At 46.9% G+C, this 13796-nt stretch overlaps 1 protein-coding gene across 3 annotated transcripts in view; it reads right to left on the bottom strand.

The window, feature by feature from the left end:
• The window catches only part of USP49 (ubiquitin specific peptidase 49), an 86798-nt gene extending 80393 nt beyond the window's left edge, over positions 1–6405 (bottom strand). For all 3 annotated transcript variants that reach the window (XR_011358914.1, XM_069946003.1, XM_069946001.1), the window contains exon 1: positions 6229–6405. The gene's annotated coding sequence lies outside the window, so the exon portion shown is untranslated. The remainder of the gene's footprint in view (positions 1–6228) is intronic.
• Positions 6406–13796: the final 7391 nt, after the last annotated feature.

Below are 13796 nucleotides of genomic sequence, written 5' to 3'. Positions count from 1 at the left end.
AATGAATCTAGTAACAGATTCCCTTTCCTAGGGCTGTGCGATATTGGCCTAAATCAATATCATACATGTAGCCGCGATAATGATAGTTGTACCACGCCCCTTTTTAAAGGGAACCAATCACCCAGAAAATCAATGTAAAGACAAGGATATGTGCTGATAGATCACCCAGCACACTTCCCAAATATGCCCCTGTAACCTCTGTGCCCCCCTCAATTAGACAGTAATCTTACTTTGTTCAGGTCACGCGCTGTATGTAAATTTTTGCTAAGTAGTCCTGGTGGGCGTATGTAGTCCTGGTGGGCGTATGTAGTCACGGTCCGGGGGCGTATCTAGTCACGGTCCGGGGGCGTATCTAGTCACGGTCTGGGGCTGTAATCACGCCCAGAGAGCGTGATTCGGAGGCTTGCGGTCCAGTGACGTCATCCGGCGGCTTGCGTTCCGCTTCGCGGCCGCGCTGACGTGTTCGGGAACCCGCGCATGCGCAGTACGTCAGCGTCGTCTCCCGCCGTACTGCGCATGCGCGGGTTCCCGAACACGTCAGCGCGGCCGCGACGCGGAACGCAAGCCGCCGGATGACGTCACTGGACCACAAGCCTCCGAATCACGCTCTCTGGGCGTGATTACAGCCCCAGACCGTGACTACATACGCCCCCGGACCGTGACTAGATACGACCCCGGACCGTGACTACATACGCCCCCGGACCGTGACTACATACGCCCACCAGGACTACATACGCCCACCAGGACTACATACGCCCACCAGGACTACATACGCCCACCAGGACTACATACGCCCACCAGGACTACATACGCCCACCAGGACTACATACGCCCACCAGGACTACATACGCCCACCAGGACTACATACGCCCACCAGGACTACATACGCCCACCAGGACTACATACGCCCACCAGGACTACATACGCCCACCAGGACTACATACGCCCACCAGGACTACATACGCCCACCAGGACTACATACGCCCACCAGGACTACATACGCCCACCAGGACTACATACGCCCGCCAGGACTACATACGCCCGCCAGGACTACTTAGCAAAAATTTACATACAGCGCGTGACCTGAACAAAGTAAGATTACTGTCTAATTGAGGGGGGCACAGAGGTTACAGGGGCATATTTGGGAAGTGTGCTGGGTGATCTAACAGCATGTATCCTTGTCTTTACATTGATTTTCTGGGTGATTGGTTCCCTTTAAGCCACACCCACCTTGTAGTGCCAAACTGGCAATATTTAATAAAATATTTGCAAAAAAGTGTGTGTGTGTGTGGGGGGGGGGGGGGGGGTGGTCGGAGTAGTTCACCGAGCAGCAATCCAAGGCTGTGACATCTAGTCTATTTCCATTATTATTTGTCATTATTAAGGAGTCCTGTATGCGTATAGACAGTAATACAGCCATATACACACACTACATGACATATATACAGCTATGTACTACGGGAAATAAATAGATAGATAGGAATACAGCCATATACACACACTACAGGGCGTGAATGCACAGGTATACAGCCATGTACACACAGGTATGCCAACATTTGACCATTCAGGCCCCCATGAGTTATATAGTGGTACATGCTTTATCCATATGATGCCCATATAATGCCCACAGTGTGCCATAATGCCTCCCCTGCAGGGTCCCTTATAGCCGCAATGGCCCCTGCAGGGTCCCTTATAGCCGCAATGCCCCCTGCAGGGTCCCTTATAGCTGCAATGCCCCCTGCAGGGTCCCTTATAGCTGCAATGCCCCCTGCAGGGTCCCATATAGTAGCAATGCTAATAACTGATCGCCGAGTGAGCTCAGGAGTTAGAGATGGGGGGCTGGGACGAAACTTAACTGCGCTGGGGGGGGGGGGGGGGACTGTCCCAGGGGGCATATACCACCCTGCCCCTAAGCCCAGCCCACCCTGGTACTTGTAGTTCCCCCCAGGTGGCCCGGTTCTGCTCATGCCTGGAGGAGGGAGCAAAGGAGGACGGGAGCACTCACCTCATCCATGGTGCAGCGGCTCCCATAGACTTCTATAAGGGCATCCGCAACGCGCTCTGCCTCCACACTAGGACATGTCATATGTTTTTGCGTCATAATAGACTAATAGGATTTAATGGACCCTAAAAGTTTACCCTGAATAAGTACTAAGACTCACTGTTTTTGAGCGACGCTGACCCATTACAATTTGGTCTTGGTGTTTGCCCATTTTCATGCTTTTCATATCAGTTTAAAGAGAAACCATCAGCAAGTTAACTAGCCGGATGATATGTCCCTACTATATATTATATAGGACACGGGGGCTGAAAAGGAAGGGAGGTTTCTTACCTTCACCCCTGGCGCTATTCTCGTGTTGTTAGACGTTATCTTTAAGCTAATATGGCGGTTGAGAGCACTGGGGGCGAAACTACTACACCCAGAGCACAGATAGCCCATAACTACTAACTACACGGGAATGGCACCCAGGATGAAGGTAAAAAAATACCCTTAATCCTCAGCACTATAGGGACAGATCAGCAGGTTAGATTCCTCGCTTTATAATACATACCACCCCAAGGTTATGTACCTGCTAGTGGTTCCAGAATTAAAGAAGTCCGGCAACATTTTTTAATTAAAGTATTGTATTGTATATTGGTGATTTGTATAAGTTTTGGGGGGGCAATACAATACTTTAATAAAAATTTTCCATCGGACTTCTCCTTTAAGTCTGAGGCCCTCAGGAAAACACTTCCTGTGTATCCTTCTACAGACCCCTGCCAGCCTTCCTGGGATATTATAAAGCCACACCGATATTAGCAAAAGCATGTGGCAGTACTTTCCCTCCCTCAGTTAAAGGGGCACTCCAGCAAAAAAAAAAAATAAATAAATCAAGACATTTTTCTTTCAACTTAACTGGTTTCAAAAAGTTATATAGATTTGTTCATGTTCTCCCTGCCTCCCTCGCTGTCCCTAGCGGCAATCAGGCAGTGGGAGGAGGCTCTCTCACACAGCCTCCTCCTGCTGCGGCTGCGCTCCCCCCCCCCCGGCAGCTTACCCCATAGGCGCTGCTCCCTCCGACCCCCCTTCACCCCCCCAGAGCCGCACGAGCGATCGCATGGCTCCGCGGGTGTAACCATAGCAACCCAGACGCTGCCCAATGCTTCTGGGCTGCTATGGTCGTAACAATCAGGCCCCTGCACTAAGGTAGGGGGTCTGATGGTTTAAATGAGCCATCAGTTTACTGTCAGCTCAGTCACTATATAATACATTGCAGCACTGACCATGTGCTGTAATGTATATGATATATACACCTGCCAAAGTTAGTTAAAAACACAAATACATACATGAATAAACATAAGATAAATAAATATACACATTCCCCATCCTCCCTTTATAAATGATCCCCTATAAATGAGATACATATATTTGGTATTGCCACATCCTTAATGACCCCATTACATTAATTATCCCGCCCAATTACCATTGTAAAAAAAAAAAAAAACTAACCAAAATGGTACTCTTGTTAATCCCGCTCCCTAAAAAAACATATAAAGAAAGCTATCAAAGGGATTTCTAGAAACATTGGAATAAGGGGAATATATAGCGAGTTAGTATTTGCTGTGTTAGAGGGGGAAAAAAAAAGGATTAAAATATCTGCCAGAAAAATGAAAATTTTAAATTTCCCCTCCAACTTGCTTAACGCCTAGGCGACCATGGACGTACCAGTACGCTTTGGGTGCCTGTCCCCAGACGACCGGAGCGCGCTTCATAGGAGGTGGGGGCCAGCTGCAGTGAGCAGCCCAGCCCTCACCGTTAATGACAGGCTGCAGCGTGTCATTAACCCCTTAAACACCGCGAACACAGCGTTTACGTGTAAGGGGCAGTCCCCTGTCTCTTACCAATCGGGACCCCTGCAGTGTGACATCGATCGATGTATCGAACCGCCGGAGGTCTCTTACCTGCCTCCGTGCGGTCCGATCAGCTTTCTGCTCATTAAGCCTACCACAGGCAGGCTCAATGAGCAGAACACCGATTACACTAATCAATGCTATGTTTATGGCATAGCATTGTACAGGGTCTTTTATAAAAAGTATAACATATAAAAATAAATAAACATATTATATACCGTAGCGTGCGTCGTCCGATTAAAATATAACAATCGTCATCCCGAACGATGTAAACAAAAAGAGAGTAAAAAGCACCAGAATTACCGATTTTTTGTTACATTATTTAAAAAAAAAATACATTTTTTTTAAAAAAAGTGATCAAAACGTCTGATCTTCACAAATATGGTATTAATAAAAACTAGAGATCATGGCGGAAAAAAATGACATCCCATAGAGCCCCATAGGTGAAAAACTAAAACCATTATAGGCGTCACAATAGTTTATTTTATTAATTAAAAAAATAAATACACACATATACATATATATATATATATATATATATAAATAAAACATAAGAGAATCTGTGTAACCTGCATATGGTTGTGTTCAGAATGACCTATAGAATAATAGTATCATGTCGCTGTTACCATATAGTGCATTACGTAGACACAGGAACCCCCCAAACGTTACCATATTGCATTCTTTTTTACAATGCAATTGATATTTTCATAAATAATAATTTTGGGATTCCATCATACATGTTATGGTAGAATGGAGGACACCATTACAAAGTACAACTACTCCTGAAAAAACAAGCCCTTACATGGCCTTGTAAATAGAAAAATTAAAGTGCTAGAGCTCCTAGAAGGGGAGGAGGAAAAAACAAAACCACAAAAATGGAAATTTGCAGCTAAAGGGTTAATAAACTTCTGAAATATTACTTTAAATACTTTAGGGGGTGCAGTTTTTACAATGGAGGGATTTATGGGGATAACTAACATACAGGCCCCACAAATCCACTTCAGAACTGAACTGGTCCCTAATAAAATCAATTTGAAATTTTCCTGAAAAAGCTGCAAAATTTCGAAGCCCTCTAACATCCTAAAAAGTAAAAGGACGTTCACCAAACGACGTCACCATAAAGCAGACATGTTGTAGATGCTGCAGTAATAATTTATGTGACATGACTATCTTCCTTAGGAAAAGAGAATTTTGAATATAAAGAAACATAAATTTTTCAAATTTTAGCACAAATGTGTTTTTTACAAAAAACTACTGAGTGTATCAACCAAAGTATACCACAAACATAAAGAGGAATATGTCAGGAAAAAACTCTCAGAATTACTGTGATAATTAAAAGCACCGCAGAATTATCCCTACATAGAGACACAGGCCAGATAGGAAAAACAGGCCCCAGGCCTTAAAGGGGTACTCCGGCATGGGGGCTTTTTTTTTTTATATATGGCCGGGGAGGAGGTGGTTGAGGGCAACGACGTCCACTCACCTCCCCGGTTCCAGCGGCGGTTCTTGTATCACGGTGCTCCGGTCCCTGCTGCCCGGCCGCTTCCTGATGTCTGACGCGAACTCGAGACGTGACGTTTCAAGTCGGCTCAGCCAGTCAGTGACGGAGGTGGGATCCCGCCTCAGCCACCTCCTCCCCGGACATTAAAAAAAAAAAAACCCAGGCAGGAGTACCCCTTTAAGGCCAAAACAGGCTGAGGAGGCGAGGGGTTAAAGGGGGACTCCAATTCCAATATAGTCAATCTGCTTCTAATTAAAATTTTGCAGCCTCTCCTCCTGATCTGCTGCTCTTTCCATTTTGTGGAGGACAGCTGGTTGCCTAGGTAACAAAACCACCGCTCTGCTCTAAAAGCAGTGGTGTGGCGGCTGTTATATTCACGTGGCGTATGTATATAAATAAGGCAGGCCACTGCTTTTAGCGCACAGCGGTGGTCGGTAACCTAGACAACAAGAAAGCAGAGACGGGCAGGAGAAGGAGACAAGTTGGGTCTATTGCTGTGTGTGCAGCCCGAGAAACAATGGCAGCCGCCGGCCCGGTAACGAGAAACTTCCCGGGATGAGACAATGTGTACAGCCTCCCGGCACCGGGACGTGACCGGAGCCAAGAGCGGCCGAGACTAAGGCCGGAGCCGGGAAGCCGCCAGCTCTCTAGAGCTGTGTGCACACTACACAAAGCCGCAGCGCTCTCACACGCCATGGCCGCTCTCCATTATTTACATGTGCATGTATACATACTGGAGCCGTGCCTCCCCCGGTACCACCTCCTCCGGTTTTCCCTGGGTGCTCCTCCCCTCTGGCCCTCTATCAGCCAGCAGCCCGCCCCCTTAGCACCGGTACCTGCTTTCCCGGTGTCCCCTCCTCCTCCTGCACGGTGTCTCCGCCTCATGTCTTTTCCGCTCCCGCTCTTTATTCCGCCATTCGCGGCACTCTCGGCCTGTCACCCACCGCCACCGCGCCAGACCACGCCCCCCGGCTCTATATGCCATTATCCCACTGGCTCCCGCCCGCCGGCGCTCGTTCCTCCGCTCGCTCTGATTGGCTGGGCCGGTAGCCACACACACAAAGCGCTGCCTCTTTCCTCCACCACGTTCAGCGCACGCAGGCCGTACTAGGGGTATTATTGTGGCTCTACGTAAATTACGTAACATCTGTGAGGAGAACTTGGCTGTAAAGTGTACCACTCTTTGTGAATCCAAGCGGCTGTGCAAAGTGTGGTTGAGCAGCAAAAGGGTAAATAAGGTTGCAAGAAACAAAGAAGTCTTAAAGGTGCAGGGCCCCTGGGTGACTCCGGGCTGTGCGGGGCCAGTCCTGTGCTACGTCATCCCTGACTGCTGAACAGCCAGATGAAAGGATTATTATTTATATAATGTTGGGGAAAGTGAAGCATGTGCTGGAGAGAGTGCAGCCTGGCATCACCTAATAACTCTGCTAGAACATAGTCACAGAGGCTCCTCAGATGGCGGGGTCACATTCTGCTCTCACATCGGTCTTTATAAATATTTTCAGTGTATGACTATACCTATATATGTGAGTGTATGACTATACCTAGACGTGTGAGTGTATGACTATACCTATATATGTGAGTGTATGACTATACCTATACTTGTGAGTGTATGACTGTACCTATATAGGTGAGTGTATGACCATACCTATATAGGTGAGTGTATAACCATACCTATATAGGTGAGTGTATGACTATACCTAGACGTGTGAGTGTATGACCATAACTATATGTGTGAGTGTATGACTATACCTATATAGGTGAGTGTATGACTATACCTATATAGGTGAGTGTATGACTATACCTATATAGGTGAGTGTATGACCATACCTATATAGGTGAGTGTATGACTATATCTAGACATGTGAGTGTATGACTATACCTATATATGTGAGTGTATGACCATACCTAGACGTGTGAGTGTATGACTGTACCTAGACGTGTGACTATACCTAGAGTGTATGACTATACCTAGACATTATAGCATATGACTATACCTAGACATGTGAGTGTATGACTATACCTATATAGGTGAGTGTATGACCATACCTATATAGGTGAGTGTATGACTATATCTAGACGTGTGAGTGTATGACTATACCTATATATGTGAGTGTATGACCATACCTATATATGTGAGTGTATGACCATACCTAGACGTGTGAGTGTATGACTGTACCTAGACGTGTGACTATACCTAGAGTGTATGACTATACCTAGACATTATAGCATATGACTATACCTAGACATGTGAGTGTATGACTATACCTAGACGTGTGACTATACCTAGAGTGTATGACTATACCTAGACATTATAGCATATGACTATACCTAGACATGTGAGTGTATGACCACACCTAGACATGACAGTGTATGACCATGCCTAGAGATGTGAGTGTATGACTATACCTATACATGTAAGTGTATGACCATACCTAGATGTAATAGTGTATGAACATACCTAGACATGATAGTGTATAATCATTCCTAGATCTAAGTGCATGACTATACCCACACATGACAGTGTATGACTATACCTAGACATAAAAGTGTATGACCATTACAAAAAATAAAAAAATTCCTTCCTGAACCTTATTTAGTCCTTCATAGCCTCATATTCATTGGTGTGGTGGTTCCTGAAGAGATCCCTTCAGAATACATCCATTGTCTCAGAAGGGAGGGGGGAGGCGAGGGAGACAGAGAGAGAGCCTCACACACAGATTTTTGTGTCTTAAGCAGAAAGCAGCAGCTGAGAACTGGGGGAAGGACACTGCATAGTTAACAAGAAGTATGGAATGAACTGTTAGTCTTACCATGGGCAGCAACATATGAAAAGTTATGTTTGAGCGGAATACCCCTTCAATAAAGGTTAGTGGGGAAGACCACGTAGCGGAAATATTTTTTCAAGCAGAATAGCGCACTTTTCTGGCCATGATGCTCGAGTCGAGTGCGCGTTGGTGAAATCCGGAGCTTGTAGTCCCAAGTGCTCATACCATATCTCTTGTAGAGTACTCAGAAGGAGGGGTAAATTCTGGGAGAAGAAACGAATGGTTGATATTCTAGAACAGGGGTGGAGAACCTCCGGCCCCTGACACCTCCGGATGCGGCCCGCGGCTCCCCTGTGACATGCGCCGCTCTGGAGGGGAAGGAGCCGGCATTCACAGCATCGTCCTGTGTCTGTGACAGCTGCCAGGAGGATGCTGTGAGTGCCAGCTCCTTCCCGAGCAGAGCGGCGCACATCACAGGAGAGCCGCAAACTGCAGAGACAGTGAGGCAGGAACCGGCATACACAACATCTTCCTGTGTCTTTGCCGGCTCCTTCCCCAGCAGAGGGGCGCACGTCTTCTGACTCCTGCGGGCCGCGCGCGATGACGTCATTTCATTGCGTGCCGCCTGCAGGAGAAGACCGGCACGAAAGAGAGGAGGGAGAAGAGGACCTGGGCAGCGTGAGAGCGAAGGAAAGGTGAGTGGGATGTTTACTTTTTTTTTTATTTGGGGCAGGCACTGGGGGGTTAACTAGGCCACCAGGTACATGACTGAGAGGGTTAAGAAGGCCACCAGGGACATGACTGAGAGGGTTAAGAAGGCCACCAGGGACATGACTGAGAGGGTTAAGAAGGCCACCAGGGACATGACTGAGAGGCTTAACTAGGCCACCAGGGACATGACTGAGGGGGTTGGAAGGCCACCAGGGACATGACTGAGGGGCTTAACTAGGCCACCAGGGACATGACTGAGGGGCTTAACTAGGCTACCAGGGACATGACTGAGGGGGTTAGAAGGCCACCAGGGACATGACTGAGGGGCTTAACTAGGCCACCAGGGACATGACTGAGGGGCTTAACTAGGCCACCAGGGACATGACTGAGGGGGTTAGAAGGCCACCAGGGACATGACTGAGGGGCTTAACTAGGCTACCAGGGACATGACTGAGGGGGTTAGAAGGCCACCAGGGACATGACTGAGGGGCTTAACTAGGCTACCAGGGACATGACTGAGGGGGTTAGAAGGCCACCAGGGACATGACTGAGGGGCTTAACTAGGCCACCAGGGACATGACTGAGGGGCTAACTAGGCTACCAGGGACATGACTTGGGGGCTAACTAGACTACCAGGGACATGACTGGGAGGTTAACCAGGCTACCAGGGACATGACTGGGGGGATAACTAGGCCACCAGGGACATGATTGGGGGCTTAACTAGGTTACCAGGGACATGACTGGGGGGATTAACTAGGCCTACCAGAGGCATCACTGGGGGGGGGGGGGGGGGGGGGAGGTAATTAGGCTACCAGGGACATGACTGGGGGTTAACTCAGGCTACAGGGTATCACTAAGGATTCACATCAGGTACAAGGGGCATGACTGGGGGTTAACTACAATAGCAGGGGCATTAGGGGAACAATACTTTGCCTTGTCCCGGGTGCTGCAAACCCACGCTACCCTGCTGTGCACGGTATGCGGCCCTCAAATCATTTTATAAATGCCCGACTGGCCCTCGACATGGAAAAGGTTCCCCACCCCTGTTCTAGAAGGAAGAATATTTTGTCAGGAAGGAGGGCAAGTGCCTCCGGAAGGTAGGAAGATGGTATACATTTCCTGGGCAACCAATGTCTGCAACTAACCCAACCTTTTAGCTGCTCAAATGTTTGAAAAGTCAACTGTCTTAGCACCAAACTAAGATCCCAAGCTGAAATAGGTTTGACTATCGTTGGTCTTAATTTCAAGATTCCTCTAATAAAATCCTTTACCTTTTGGGCCTGGATAAGACTCCTTTTAAAAAAGACTGACATGGCTGCCACCTGGACCTTGACAGAGTTCAGTCTTAATCCTTTATCGATGTCATCCTGTAAAAATTCTAGTACTTATGGGATTGATGGAGTGTTAGCTTTTTTTCTATTACCGTCTGAATTTAAGTTTCAAGGAAAACTTTTTGTTGATAATTAGCCTGCGTAAAAAGGCCTTTAACCTACTTATCGACATAGGGCATATATTTACGCCCTGATGCCGTTAGGGACGTTCAGAGCGGGGCCGCGCGGCGGCCACGCTCTGAACCTCGGCGGTCCCGGGTGCCGCTTGTAGCCCGGGACCGCAGGTATTAGCGGGCACGGTCCGGTCGCCATGCCCGCTAATACAGTAATCAGATGCAGCTGTCAAAGTTGACAGCTGCATCCGATTACCGGACGCAGCGTCATCCCTGGTGTCTAGTGGGGAGATCGCTCCTCAGCTATCTCCGTTTCTGAAGCCGGCCGGGGACCGCTCCAAGATGGCACCGTCCCCGGCTCGGCACTCGTTTACTCGTTTGCTGCAGAGATCAAAGCACTTATACTAGAAGTCCCCTAGGGGGCTTCTAGTATAAGTGTAAAAGTAAAAAAAAAAGTGTTCTTAATAGTAAAAAAGCCCCCTCCCCTAATAAAAGTCTGAATCACCCCCCTTTTCCCAGGTTATTAATAAAAGTAAACCAATAAATAAATAAACATGTTTGCTATCGCCGCGTGCGTAATCGCCTGAACTATTAATTAATCACATTCCTGATCTCGCACGGTAAACGGCAACAGCGCAAAAAAATCCCAAAGTGCAAAATTGTGCATTTTTGGTCGCATCAAATTCAGAAAAATTGTAATAAAAAGCGATCAAAAAGTCGTATATGCGCAATCAAGGTACCGATAGAAAGAACACATCATGGCGCAAAAAATGACACCTCACACAGCCCCATAGACCAAAGGATAAAAGCGTTATAAGCATGGGAATGGAGCAATTTTAAGTGACGTATATTTGTTGACAATGGTTTGAATTTTTTACAGGCCATCAGATACAATATAAGTTATACATATTACATATCATTTTAATCGTAACTACTTGAGGAACATGCATAACAAGTCAGTTTTACCCCAGGGCGAATGGCGTAAAAACACATTTCCCCCAAATAAACAAAATGCGGGGTTTTTTTCCAATTTCACCACACTTTGAATTTTTTTTTTCTGGTTTCGCAGTATACTTTATGCAAAAATTCAGCCTGTCATTGCAAAGTACAATTAGTGACGCAAAAAATAAGGGCTCATGCGGGTTTCTAGGTGGAAAAATGCAAGTGCTATGGCCTTTTAAGCACAAGGAGGAAAAAACGAAAACGCAAAAATCGAAATTGTCTCTGTCCTTAAGGGGTTAAAAGCGTAAAGAATTTTACCAGCTCCCACCACAAAAAGCATTGTCCCATCAGGATAACCCCTTTATGTGTAATCCATTAGGGCTCATGGACTTCACAGAGGAGAATCAGAGTTTAAAGCAAATATACCATCAGCTACATCCCTTTGGATTCTTTACCTTAACGGATCAGCACTGGCACGTGGATGCCGTTGGCGCAGTCCTTCTTTTCAACCGCCACCCAGTTCCATCCATAGCGCCAGTCTGTTCCTGAGCACTGGCCTGGCATGGAGCACTGGGGGCGAGCCTGCCGGCCCCCAGTGTAACAATCTTTCCTCTCCTCTGTTTTCACAGTACTGTTTTAAACATGCAATTCAAATACAGTGAAAGTTACAAGTAAAGTGGTAACTTGGTTTCCGAATACTTTTGTATTGAAACAATTCGGTATTGGAACCACAATTTTACCCAAAGTTTTGTTCGGTACTCGAAGTTTGCTCAATATCAAAACAGAGCTGGACTGAACTATTCTTCAGCCGGGGGTTTTCAGAGGTTACAGGAGCAGGTCTAAATGGGGTTTCCCACTCAAGAGCAGAAAGCATCTGCTTCTGAGTGGCCCTTTGTGTACTGCTGCTAAGCAGTATGCATACACAGTATTTATGCCTCTTGCTTAGTTTACCAGTGAGGCAGGGGTTTAGTGGGGGAAGCACAGTTAACCCCTGCTAAGCTGGCAAACTGATCAGGAGGCATGCATAAAGCATATGCATCCCACTAAGCAGTAGTACTTAAAGGAGCACCTAATAATGAGGGTGTCCCACTCTAGAGCAGAAAGCTTTTGCTCCAAAGGGGGCCCTGTCTGTTTTGCTGCTGAGCCAGCTCAGTTTACCAGCCAGGCAGGGGTTGAGTGCTGATGCTGTGCAAAGCATCACCACTTATCCCCCTAAAAGGAGCCGAACACCCATCATTGGATAGGGGGTCTTTAACTACCTCTGGCTGTGTACTGCAGCCTCTAGTGACAGTCACTTAAGTGGGGATGTTATTGCCCAAGGAGAGTAAAAAAAAAACAAATAGATTTAAATTATCCCCTATTAGAAAAAACAGCTCGGTTCTGCAACAGCCTTCCAGGACGAATTGTGTTCAAGGACAGAGGTATGACTAATTGTTCTTGGTGGATCACTTGGGAAAGCTCCTGTGGCTAAATATTCCCATTAAATGGGGATAATCTGCACCAGTGCCAGCTCATGTGAACATGCTGTGGCAGTCACACGCAACTATAGGGCACATTTTCACCCACATAGATTCCAAGGTATGTGATAACAGGACCTAAGCATTTTCTAAAGCACCTATTACACGGGGCGATGTGGAGAGCAAGCGAGCGGCGACCTGTCAGGTCAGCGCTCCCTTTCTCCTCGGTCCCCCGCCCACTCCTGGCGCTATTACACACGTCAACAACGAGCAAGGGGGGGCCTCGGGAGCTGCGCAGGGCAAACGGCAGGGGTCCTGTTATGCTGAGCAATGGCAGCAGATCGTTGCTTGGCTGATCGTTAGCATTTCAGCCTGTTGAAAGACAACAATCAGCCGACATCGTGCACGTCGGCTGATCGTTGTCCTCTATTATACAAAACGACTAATGGCCGTACGGCTTATAATCGCGTTGTGTAATAGGGCCTTAAGGCAGCTGTGATTTGAGAGCAGGATATGTAATGGGACAGCTTCTTTGAATAAGCCTTTTGATCTCTTTTCACTATATCTTACTTATTTATACATTTGCATAAGAAATGCAGAATGATAAAATGTATCTATATTCCACCAAGCATAAAAGGGTACATCTGTGTATAATGTACAAAACCTGAAATGTCGCCCGCACCCAGACCCTCTCAGTAATCACACCACCTTGTGAGGACAAGATTTAAGGTTTCCAATTCCACCAATGTGTAAACAATTCTTCAATCTTTATTGCTTCTCCAAGAATAAAAGATTTGTGACTACTCCTGGTGATCTTATTCATGGTCATACTACCGTTACACCTAGGGCTGGGTGATATGGCCAAAAAATAAAATCTCGTTTAAAAAAAAAAAAAAAATTCTCAATTCTCGATTTAAATCTTGTGCTGAGACCTCAAATGCTCTCACACACTCTTAAGGGTCTTTCCTGCCCCTGGGGCTTCTGCTCCTCCCGATTCTGTTGCGGGTAGGCAGTGGCGATCTCCTGGGTAGGGGCGGGCAGCAGTGGCAATCTCCTGGGTGGGGGCTGTCCAGCGGCAATCT

The sequence above is a fragment of the Dendropsophus ebraccatus genome, chromosome 11 (genome assembly GCF_027789765.1).
Source record: "Dendropsophus ebraccatus isolate aDenEbr1 chromosome 11, aDenEbr1.pat, whole genome shotgun sequence".
Lineage (NCBI taxonomy): Eukaryota > Metazoa > Chordata > Amphibia > Anura > Hylidae > Dendropsophus > Dendropsophus ebraccatus.
This window is presented reverse-complemented; position numbering and strand designations above follow the sequence as displayed.